Source organism: Dermacentor variabilis, chromosome 11, assembly GCF_050947875.1.
Source record: "Dermacentor variabilis isolate Ectoservices chromosome 11, ASM5094787v1, whole genome shotgun sequence".
Classification (NCBI taxonomy): domain Eukaryota; kingdom Metazoa; phylum Arthropoda; class Arachnida; order Ixodida; family Ixodidae; genus Dermacentor; species Dermacentor variabilis.
The window spans coordinates 49909490-49920721 of record NC_134578.1 but is presented as its reverse complement, the minus strand read 5'-3'; positions in this window follow the sequence as shown (position 1 = coordinate 49920721).

Here is an 11232-nt window from a genome sequence, read left to right as displayed (position 1 = left end):
AAAGCGCGAAGACGTCAAGTCGGCAAGTGGCCCGCGGGAATTTATGAAACAAAACAGTAGCTTCACCTCTGGCAGACATTGTATATCAAAATGTCACGCACTTTCTGAAACAAATTTTAGGTTTAACTGTGCATTGCGCTACCTGTGGACAAACTATAAAACTAATATTAACAATACTTTGTTCCTAAAACAAATTTTTTGGTAATTTTAAACATTGGTAAATGGGGCGGCAAAACAAGTGTTCCGAAAAAAAGTTGTGCAAAAAAATGGAGCTATTGATGCCTAACGTCGGTGCACCAAACATTCAGACACTTTCAGAAGCAACAGGAAGTGGGCTGGGCGCCGGAACTACGCGTGTAAATCTCACATTTCTGCCATGTGCCATGGAGTTTTGTTCCTTCTTCCATGATTTCTGCACTGCATGCAGTGCTTTGAGACATAGGAGGCGATGTTTGAGCCATACTTGAATTTCTTGTACGCCAAGTTGTGCGCCACCTTAATAAGCACGTCGTCATTTGATCTGAGCGATCATCAACAGCGCACCATGAGATAGGGCGCGCGTTTCGAACGTCATTGTAGCGTCATGTTCATCTCATGTGCGGAAAAAAAAAAAAGACTAATTAATTCCCATGCTCGGTGCATAATAATACTACTATTACCTTGAGCCGGCCCTTGGTCAGCCTGTACCATCCTGTACTTGTCTGGGGCGGACGTTCGGAGGATATGTGCATTTGTTCATAGGCGACGTGCCAGGCATAAAAAAGAGCAGGGCGGCGACCGGAAACATTTCTGGGATGGGGGACTGAAGCCCGGTCAGTCCCCCCCCCCCCCTCCTCTCCTAGCTGCGCCACTAGAGGCGTCTAAACTGAATGACGTGCTTCTTCAATTAATGACACAGTAATGACTTTGTTTAGCGCAAAACAACGGACACAAGAAAGACGACAGGACAAAGCGCCTTGTCCTGTCGTCTTTCTTGTGTCCGTTGTCTTGCGCTAAACAAAGTAATTATGGATTCGCACCAACTAGCCCGCCAACGCATTGTGCTGAATGAGACAGTGTTTATGGGAACCGGGCTGGGTGCTACGCTGGAGTTATACCGGCAAGTTGATATCACCTCACATATCTATACCCCAGTCCGCTCCTTATCATAAATCATCCCAATCAATTCAAAGCAGTAATATTTTTAAAAGAAAAATTAACGTGTGCCGATTGAATTATCACGTAACCTTTTGCTGCACATACAAGAAAAATAATTCACAGGGGTATGTATACTGCACTGTCGAAAGTGTGGGGAGGGAAGTATGTCATTTGCGCTCCCCTCCCCCGACACAGACACTTGTGAAAGCGGGTGCTTTCAGCTGCACGCTGGAAAGTCCAGCAAAAGTATAGCTGAAGCTAAATTTTCTTTCTTGATATAGTGACCGCATAAGTAAATGTTTTTCTTTACTACGTATCCCCTAGGTGCTTGGGCAGCGAGCATTTGTTGTGCCTTAGTTCTCGGGAAGCCCTGTAGCGGAGCAAGCGCGGGATTCGCCATACGTGCAGGGAACGCCTGGCGTTGGGCAGTTCCGAGACCTAAGAGACCTTAGCCTCCCTTACCTCCTCTAATAATAAAGTTGACATTCACTCCCTCACTCCGCCCAAACAAATGTCAGCTTGCGCAACTTGCATCATGCCCAGGTTTTGGGACCGCCACACCGGTATTTGATAACACAGTCCGCTTGGTACATTAAATCTTCGGGCGAGGGCGAAGTCCCGGTACAGTATTATAATCAGCCGAGCCCAACGATCGGTATGCCTTACGGAGTGAAATCGTTAAATTCTCAAATGCTGGATCTATTTAATCTCTGTATGGAGACGGCGTACCAGGCGTTGCAGTTTCAGTGTCTTATCGCCGTCAAAAATCTAATCAAACCTCTTACGGGCATAACTATCAATTTTAATTGTGTAATCACGGCTTATTGCAGACATGCTCAAGAAAGTGACCTCGGTCGAACGTGCAGAGTCATTTCAACACCAATAGAACACTGAAGTGAATTTTTTTCTAAAGGTATGTGCCACTTCTGACTTTGACGATTTTATTTTCAGACTGTGTCTAAATAAGAGGTGCACTATTACTTGTTTCTCGACAGGAGAACAGCAGATGTTTCGTATTTTGAAAAAAAAAACAACAACAACAATGAGGACCGCTTTTTGGTGACGTGTACCGAAAATTTGCACTGTGTAGGTTGCTGATGCGCTCTGAAAACAGTTACAGAATAGTCTATTTCTCCCATTTTTTATGCGTTATACACGGCATTTGGTTGTTTTCCCCGGCATCCTCTGTAAAATATTCAGGGCATGGTGTTTACATACACATGAAGTTTACACGAGACATTCCATCAGGTGGTTGTGTATCGCCAACCTGATGGAAAGATCGATAAATTCATTCCTTTCTTTGAAAGGATTCTCAGTTCCGTGTGTCTAAACGACATGCATCTTTCCGTTGGTGGGGATTTCAATGTTAATCTTTCACAAAGCACTTCGCAATCCCAAGAACTACAACTACTCCTGCACTCTTTTTACAGTAGGAATGTTATTACAGAATCTACACGTGTAAGTCATACATCTGAAACACTACTCGATCTATTCATCACAAGCTGTTCTGAAGATACCACCTAATCTGGAGTGATTGCGGCTGATATGAGCGATCATTTGCCGGTATACATGTTATGTAAGCTTCATCAGGCTTGAAAACCAGTGCGTCAGTCTCAGTCATTTGTTTTCCAGGAAATTAATTACAAAACAATAAACAATTTCCGACAAAAAATTAATAATATTGATTCGAGTTCGGTGCTTCTATGTCGGGACGCTGATGATGCATATGATAAATTCATACGCTTCCTTAAGGAAGCATATGAAAACTCCTTTAAATATAAAACACTAAAGAAGTCAACTATAGTACGGAAACCGTGGCTTAATGACAAATGCCTTAGGATGACCCTTGAGAAGGATTCACTGTATCACAAGTTCGTCAGAACAAGGAACGCTGATGTTCTTGCAGGCTTTAGGAAATACCAGAACTGTTACAAAGTTTGTACGAAATGCTAAAAAGATGTATTACGAGAACCTAATTCAAGAGGTGAGGAATCGGAGCAGTCTATTATGGCGCGAAATTAAAAAGCTTTTGCATTCAGATGTCCGCAATAGTGTTTACCTTGAACTTGCAGTGGAGGATAGAACGATAGGAGGCGAAGAATTAGCAAATGTATCTAATGATTATTTCACCAGTCTGGAAAAAAGTACTCACGACACAGCAGTAACCAACTATTGGGCACACACAACACACGTACAGCTTTTCATAAACCTACAGATCCACATGAAGTTTGCACGATATTCATGTCATTAAAGAAATAATAAATCACGTGATGTGAACGGGCTTCAAATAAGACCTATTAAGTTTGTGCTTGACCTCTTGCTACAACTACTTATATTTTTAACCTATCACTATCAACTGGAATTTTTTCTGAAAAAATGCAACACGCGAAAGTTACAGTCTTATACAAGTCCGGTGACAAAAAATGTGCTGTTGAATTACAGGCCAGTCTCAGTACTGCCTGTTCTATCCGAGGGACTAGAAAAATAAATTTGTAAACAATTAAAGTCATTTGGTGATAAACATTCCATCATATCAAATAAACAATTTGGGTTCCGTGCGGGAATGTCAACGGAATCGGCTCTGCTAACCAAAAATGAGTTCATTTTAAATGGTTTTGAAGATAAGGAACTAACGGCTAGGAATTCTTGTGGACTACTCTAAAGCCTTTGATAGGCTAAATCATCAGACTTTATTTACTAAACTAGAGCATGATAGGTTTCGGGGCATTTTTTTTGAAGCTTTTACAATCTTATCTTCACCACAGAAAACAACTCGTTTCAATTTCATCAGAAGACTCACGTCTCCGGGAACTTACACAGGGCGTTCCCCAGGGAAGTATACTAGGGCCAGTATTGTTTAATATATATGTTGACGACATTGTCAACATTTCTAATGACGCGAACTTCATCATTTATGCGGACGACACCACCTTCTTTTTTCAGTCTCGTAATGTCGGTGATCTCTTGTTGCTGGCAAATTTCACACTGAAACAATTGGCTGAAAGGAGCAAGGTCAACACTCTCAAATTAAATGCAACAACAAAGAAAAGCTGTTATGTTGTTAGAAAAGCATTTCCACAAAAGCATCGGAGTGAAGACATACTGTTGCAGGTTGGCTCTGAAGCAATTCAGCTTGTTCCTAACATCAAAACTTTTGGTGTTATATTTAATCAAAAGTTAATGTGGAATGATCATCTGGACCTTATTGCATCCCGTTTAGCCAAAGCTTGTGGCGTGCTTTGTAGACTCCGCGAGACGATACCATCTAAAGTTAAGCTGATCATTTATAATGCACTATTCGCATCTCATTTAATGTATTTTCACCTTGTGCGGGGTACCACATCAAAGCAAAATATTAGTAAATTATTACTGCTACAAAAAAAAGGCTGTTCGTTATATCGCAAACGCGCCATTCGACGTACATACACCTGCAATATTTTCGAAGTTTAATATGATTTGTTTAGCAAGTTTATATGAAGTTAACCTTGCCCTAAAATGGCAGAGGTACTTTAAGTATAACAATGAAAGCGTTCTCGGGGTTGTGTAACCTAACACAACCAACAGATATATCCTATAACATTATGGAAAGAAAGAGATGGCTGCTACCACTCTCCAGTACAAATTATGGGTCAAATAGTTTAAGCAATCGCGTCCCATCTTTAGTAAATACACTACATGAAAACGGTGCCGAGATAACTGACATTACTAGGAAAACAATACGAGACTTCCTAATTCAATTTGAGTAGTTACTTTTATAACGTTCCTTTGGCTAGGGGAAGTCACTACTTACCTCCTTTAATTAAGTGGTTTTACGTTTCGATAACATTTTCGCATATAGGATGTAACCTGCAAGACATTTATACGCAGCTTTATTTGCTGTCTGTTTTTTCGTATGTTATAAGAATGTAATGTGATAAGCTTTTCAGCAATTGAAAATAATTACGTATATCTGATATATACTGTATATTCATATATGTCATTTGTGCTGACTAAACACACTGCTTTGTAACCCTGATTGTACATTCCACCTTACACACTGTCACTGATTGTCATTACACTGTCATTGATTGTCATACACTGTCATTGATTGTACATTGCACACACTGAATACAAACTTTATTTTATTATGTCCCCGTTGTCATGAATATGGGCAAGAATCTCGACAAGCTGCAGAAAAGCAGCTTTTAGTTCTTGTCCCAGTGTTCATTTTTTGTAAATGAATGAAAGCGAAATAAAATAAAGATCGAAGCACGAAGCAACGTTCTGATTGAATAGCAATTAATATATGTTTATTCTGTGTAGGTTCATTACAGCCTTTGCAGAAAGTTACTTATCGATGTGTTCCAGGGCGTCATACTGCCGGTAATCGAAATGCTTCCCATACTCCTATTAAGTTTTCAAGTCTGCAGCAAACCATCATTTATAGGTGCTTGTCTACATACAGGGTGTCCCCCGTAACTTGAGCCAAACATTAAAAGTATGCAAATGCCACGTAGCTGGACAGAACCAAGATAATGTTGTTTGCCGTCGCTTGGAGATACTCAGGTTTCGATTCTGCCAAATTAGATAATAAGTCTTAATTAATTACTCAGCTTCTCGAATAATATAACTAGACGAAAAGTGCCGACGAGAACATCGTAGAACAACGTGAAAAACTCCCGACAGAGCTTTCGGTTGCTCTATACGTGCTACACAAACGTCTTTTTTCCGAGCGTTAAAGAAGCCCGCGAATACACGGGAAATCGCCGCGCGACTGGCCCCAGCTCGAGTCAACTCTGCATTTGTAGGAAAATATTTCGCGCCTCTCCAGGAGGCACCCTTGGTCGTCAGGACAAGGGCCTTGCGAGGCTATGCGAGGCGCCTTCTCAATGATATTGGCGAAGTAGTGTACGGTTACGGCGATCCCAGAGCAGGCGTCGTTAGGCTTGTCTTCCTACGCTGCACCATGGCGGGTCTGGCGCCAGTCACGAAGAGCCGCCGCCGCCGTGAAAGCCGAAACCACGCCCACCTGCTCCGACAGAACGCTGGCGCGAGCCCATTGCACTACTGTTGCACCACTTGGAGGCGAGCGCTGAACGGAGAGGCGATTGCAAACGCTGATGTGTCGGGTGACAGTTGCCGCGAAGGCGTCGAACACTGTGGTGGTAGAACAGCGAAAGACGGTCGGTTGGAGTGTTGCTGGCGTGTGCACGGGGAACGCACACAAGGAAAAAAAAATACTTCAGGGCGATAAACTTATTTGAGGTTCGATAGCTCGTTAATACGAGCCGTGGGGCTTGAGAGCGGACAGAAAAATGAAAAGAAAATGGTAGAATTAATGAGCTCTGTGGCATCAGCGACTACGTAATTTCAGAGGTGCTGCACATGACATACATACATACATACATACATACATACATACATACATACATACATACATACATACATACATACATACATACATACATACATACATACATACATACATGCATACATACATACATACATCCATCCATCCATCCATCCATCCGTCATCTTCCTCTCCTATCCATTTCAGCAAACTAGCCTCTAGCCATCATTAAGGTAGGTTTTTCTTTTTATGTCTCCCACTTTACTCTTTCACGTACATATATATATATATATATATATATATATATATATATATATATATATATATATATATATATATATATATATATATATTAATGTGACTGACGGGGGTCTGCTCCGCTCTTCTAAACTATATCATCCCCTCTCTACCTTTACCACGTGACCGGCTGCCCTCACTTCACATACATCCACTTTTCCCCCACTTCGGCACTACAAATGCTGACGCTTCTATAAAAACGAAATAATATCAAGAAAAAATGTGGTCTACGAGATACTGACGCAGAAATTGATTAAAAAGAGGGAAAATAATAAGCCGATTTCATAGGAGCCTAACGCTTTCATAAACTTCCTATACAGGGAACCTTGCAAAGCAGTTTCTGCTTGCTCACCCAGAGGATAACATCTACAAAAGAATGTTACGCGGTGTACGCGGATCTTGACTACATTCTATGTCTCGTTGCCCTTTTTTTTTCAGCCCATGGAGCGCGAACTTGTCACGCATGTGCACGAGCGCTTTCACGGCCTTCATCGAGCCAGCAGGGAATGTTCCTATCACAGGCGACGTCAGGTCGAGATACAGCGTTCCAGCGTTCTGAGACGGGGAAAAGCGAGGTTGAAAAACAATGCAGCTGATAACAAGGAAGCTAGAGACGAAAAATAATACACTATTATGAAATGGCCTTTGCATTTGATGCCAGCTGTGTCTCAGGTGCAGCTTTTCACAATTTACATGTTTGCCGTGGTGGCATTGGTATGGTATGGAGGGCGCGGGATGGAGTCCCGGCCGCGTTTCGGATGGGGGCGAAATGCAAAAACACACGTACTGTGCGACATGGGTTGCACGTAACACACAAACACACACACACACACACACACACACACACACACACACACACACACGCGCGCGCGCGCGGTTAAAATTATTCCGGAGTCTCCCACTACGGTGTGCCTCATAGATAAGCATATCGTGGTTTTGGCACGTAGAACCCCAGAACTTAATTAAATTCAACCACACGCTTCTCGCAAGTGCGAAGGTTGAAAAATACAGGATATTTTAATAGGCGATTGCGAGAAATAATTTTCGAGACCGAAATGAATTACGAATCGAATAGCGCCAGAAGCGAATCGAATAATTTTCGAATAGTTTTCGAAAAACAGTAAGCCGCTAATTATCGCCATGGATATTCACATATTATTTTACTGACAACGTAAGAAAGATTATTTCTTTATACTCTACGTCATGAACAGGTATCTATTAAAAAGTTCAAATAGAGCATTAGAAGATAAAAAAAAACAATTTATTCGCATAATCAGTACGCATTGGTTTGTGTGAATGACAGCAGCTTATAGCCAAAAATGCCTGGCTTATTGGGTGGCATATAGCGTTTTCCACTGCATAACTTCTATACCATGGCTGCCAGAATAGAATTTGTTGCAGAATTGGCAAGTTGAATTGCTCGAAAACTATTGAAAAGAATTCGAATGTACGAATACTGATTACTCTATCCGAAGACCGAATCGAATATGACAACATTCAATCAGTTATTCTAATGGTAAGAATATTCGCAAGCCCCTATATTTCAATGTAATACAGTCAAACGTCGTTATGGCGGTAGAACTCGGTTACCTCCAACCTCCTTTGTTATGCGTATGTCGCTTCGTTGTACAGGTGGTGCCCGATACCACTCACAGTTACTCACAATAGTGCAGTTTAGGCATATCGAACAACATAAAACCTTTATGTAACATGAATTCAAGAGAGACGTTGTGTAATACACAAGTAGCTAGTTATTTTTCGTGCACACTTCGTCTGACGAGAATGCACGATTGCAGCCAACCGTACTGCATCGAGGTTCAGAGCATGCTCAGTGCCAGAACGCTATACGCAAACTATAACGCTGCGGATCGCCGAATGCCGCACTCGCCTCGCCCTCGGAGACAAAATTACTGGTTCCTTCGCGGAACTTTCACCACCGTTGCCTTCGTTGAAATTAGGGGTGCGATCTTGTACGCGTTCCAAAATAGAACGGAGGCGGTTCATTCTTTACGTCACGAAATAGGCGGTATGTTCCGTTCCGTTCGTCCGATAGCAGACGACACGGAATGATTGACAGCAGATATCACGTCACAACTGACGTCATGGCGTTCGGCACGGTTCAAATTGACGAATCGTATTTGGCTCGGTGGAACGAACCGCCTCCGTTCTATTTTGGAACGCGTACAAGGTCGCACCCTAGATCTCCCTTTTCTCCCTATAGACGGCCCTGCTGGCGTCATCGGTCGCGATTGCGTCATCATTTCGTCAGCAGCTGCGACGCGTACCGTCAGTCGTCGCAGCAAACGCAGTGGCAACAGGACTACACTGCTGACATCGGCACGCATGTCAGTTGCCTCCCTCGCGCGGCCGTTCAGCGCAGAACGCACCAGGCCCCCACGTTCGCTGTAAAGAAACTAAATCCGCGGTCGCGGGAGCCTAAATTCCTTCGCTGTAGAGGGGAATTCGTTGTAATGCTCTTCGTTCTAGAGGCATTCACAATACATGCGAAAGAGAGCAGTTCGGGCGGGACATAATCAATACTTCATCGTATACTGTATCTAAGTTAGTCTCCAAACGCCGTCATCGACGTTATGGCGACGTCAGGGCGCCGAAGGAAACTTGCCCCTGGGTGATGTGAGGTATGGCGTTCAGACAATTGCTGCATTAATTTAACAAATTAAAGGAAAAGAAGGCAAGCTGGGAAGATTGTGGCAGCCCATTTTTTTTTTAGCGTAAACTCCAACTTCACATGATCACCGTACGTGTTGTATGGCTATGGCGTTGTGCGAATGAGTCCGTTGCCGAGGGTGGGATTGTGGCCGCGCTGTTCTCATTTGGATGGGAGGCAAAATGGAAGAGAAAAAAAAATCCCGTGTATTTCGGTTTAGGCACACGCTAAAGAACTCCAGGTGGTCAAAATTAATCCGGAAGTCCTCTCACTATATGGCGTGCCTTATAATAATATCGCGGTTTTGGCACGTAATAGCCCCCGGATGTAATTTGTTTCCCCAACGTGTTGCACAGCAAACATGTAGGTCGTCCACCAAAGGATGTTGAGAGAGTTGTCCATCCGGTGTGTCTTTTCGCAGTCCCTAGATTCCAAAAAAAAAAAAAAGAGGAGGCTGGCCGCTCGTATGCTCACACACAAGCGCGAAGATACACGTATAGAATCGGACGTTTTCATTCGATGCGACGTATGCGCCGCTAAAATCGGTACAGCGGTTGCCTGTAGTAAGAAAATTTACGCGTTTTGCGCGTATCTGCATATAGACAAATTGGAGTTGAGTCTGGCTACATCTTCCTGTTTACACATGAACTCCTATTGGGTGTAAATGTGCATGTTGACCAAGCGCCGCTCATGGAGTGACACTGGCCCCGCAGCTTGCAGGTGCTATACAACCTCATACGCCTACAAATAGTACAGAAGAACATGAACGTAAATTTAGTTCCACACGCGCCAGGGTAATACAGCAAAATTGAGCCAGCAAACGGTTAGGCCTCCAAAGACCATTTCAGATAATCAGCGCACATGGTGTCGAAACACAGTCAAAACGCCAATACATTAGTATGAGGTTGCCACGCAGTGTATAGGAACCGATGTTATGCGAAGCACTTTGCAGGTGTGGCCGGCTGAAAGCACTGTTGGGGGTTCCGCAAAAGCGTCATCATGTGGAGCTTATGTGCGCAAGGTGAGCAGTTATGTGTGGGACGCGAGCGTGCGCGTGTGCAGGGCAGCAGCTAGACCACAACTACGGTGACGACAATGGTTGGTTGGTTGGTTGGTTGGTTTGGGTTTAATGGCACAAAGGCAACTAAGGCCATGCTGCGCCAGTCACAGGTGAGGACAATCGTACATGGGAGCGACGGCATCATTTTTTTTTGCTACTCCACCAGTACGACGCGAGTTTGCGACATGCCGATCTTTGGGTTCTACATAGCTACTGGACGCGCGTAAACGAAATAAATACTGACTGTGTGACGTCATCTCTGACTAAGAGCTGTACGATCGCCCGCACTTACGTCGATGCCATGTGGTGCACGTTAAAACGACAATGTCATTCGCGCTTCGACGAAGGAACGTAAAATCCTGTTCGACCTGGCCGGACGTAAAACCGTGTACAATGCAGCATAGCTTCTACGTACTGCTGCGGGGAAAAGATTGGGGCATGTGGGACGACCCCGAGGGCTATGCAGCCTGAAAGTGAGGGTCAAAGCGCTAGCTGCCACTAGCGAAGAATGCGAGAAGCTGACACGTGACGTACGCGCCAAACATCTCGAAGAGCTGGCTGGCTTTGGCACGAGAGAAGCATGCGTGGGATCGCGGCCGAATGTTTGCAGCACCGGACTGCGTTGACGGAAGCAGACTCGTTCACGTTACAGACAAGGAAGTAACGAATTACAATTAATTCCATCAAAAATGGCCTCACCGACAGGGGGCCGTGGAGAACAGACGTGTCACACACGGGCGG